This window comes from Penaeus monodon, chromosome 28, assembly GCF_015228065.2.
Source record: "Penaeus monodon isolate SGIC_2016 chromosome 28, NSTDA_Pmon_1, whole genome shotgun sequence".
Taxonomy (NCBI): domain Eukaryota; kingdom Metazoa; phylum Arthropoda; class Malacostraca; order Decapoda; family Penaeidae; genus Penaeus; species Penaeus monodon.
Window position 1 is genome coordinate 15,616,393 of NC_051413.1, and position 708 is coordinate 15,617,100.

At 36.7% G+C, this 708-nt stretch overlaps 1 long non-coding RNA gene across 1 annotated transcript in view; it reads left to right on the forward strand.

The window, feature by feature from the left end:
• LOC119591377 overlaps window positions 1–708 on the forward strand; it is a 2,259-nt gene that overhangs the window by 340 nt on the left and 1,211 nt on the right. Inside the window, exons 2-3 of the long non-coding RNA XR_005230343.1 lie at window positions 43–217; window positions 364–504. This is a non-coding gene — a long non-coding RNA (uncharacterized LOC119591377). The remainder of the gene's footprint in view (window positions 1–42; window positions 218–363; window positions 505–708) is intronic.

Here is a 708-nt window from a genome sequence, read left to right on the forward strand (position 1 = left end):
AGCGAGTGGGTTTTGACTGAAGAAATATTAAAACTTTCACAGGCCAGTATGATTTTGGACCCATGGGATGTGACCTGATAGATAATATGATGTCTGAGTGGCACAAGCATTTTGTCATTCAAGAACGCATGTTGAAGTCAACTGTTCCATCCTTACTCCAGAACCTGTTTTAAAGGCTTCAGGTCATGTTGACAAGTTTGCTGACTACATGGTCAAGGTAAACATGTTCTGATATTTCGAAGTTGATTTCAAAAGTGCTGTTGATAATGAATTTATAATAGTTGTGGAGCTAAAAAGTTTAGATCTTTTACTTACTGAAATTAGTAGTAATGATAACAGCTCCTAGCTCCTGCCTCCTTTTAGGATGTTGTGACTGGTGAATGTTTCCGTCTTGACCATCTGATTAAGCAACATTTTGAGAAGATAAAGAGTGATAAGAAAACATCTCAAGAGGAGAAGGAGACCATTGAAAGAAAGACTACTTTACTTGATGGCATGACTATGGTAAGCTTAGTATTCATTCTGGGCTATCACACAAGTTTAAAATTCAGATGACTGAAGTTTTTATGTCTATGAACAGATTCTGGGTTATGCTATCACACGGCATCCATTTCCCAGTGCTTGTTAATCCTGAATATTTTTGGCAAAGACTGGTGCAGATGTTGAAAATATATTTGGACCTTTGGTGTTTGTTATTTAGACTCATAT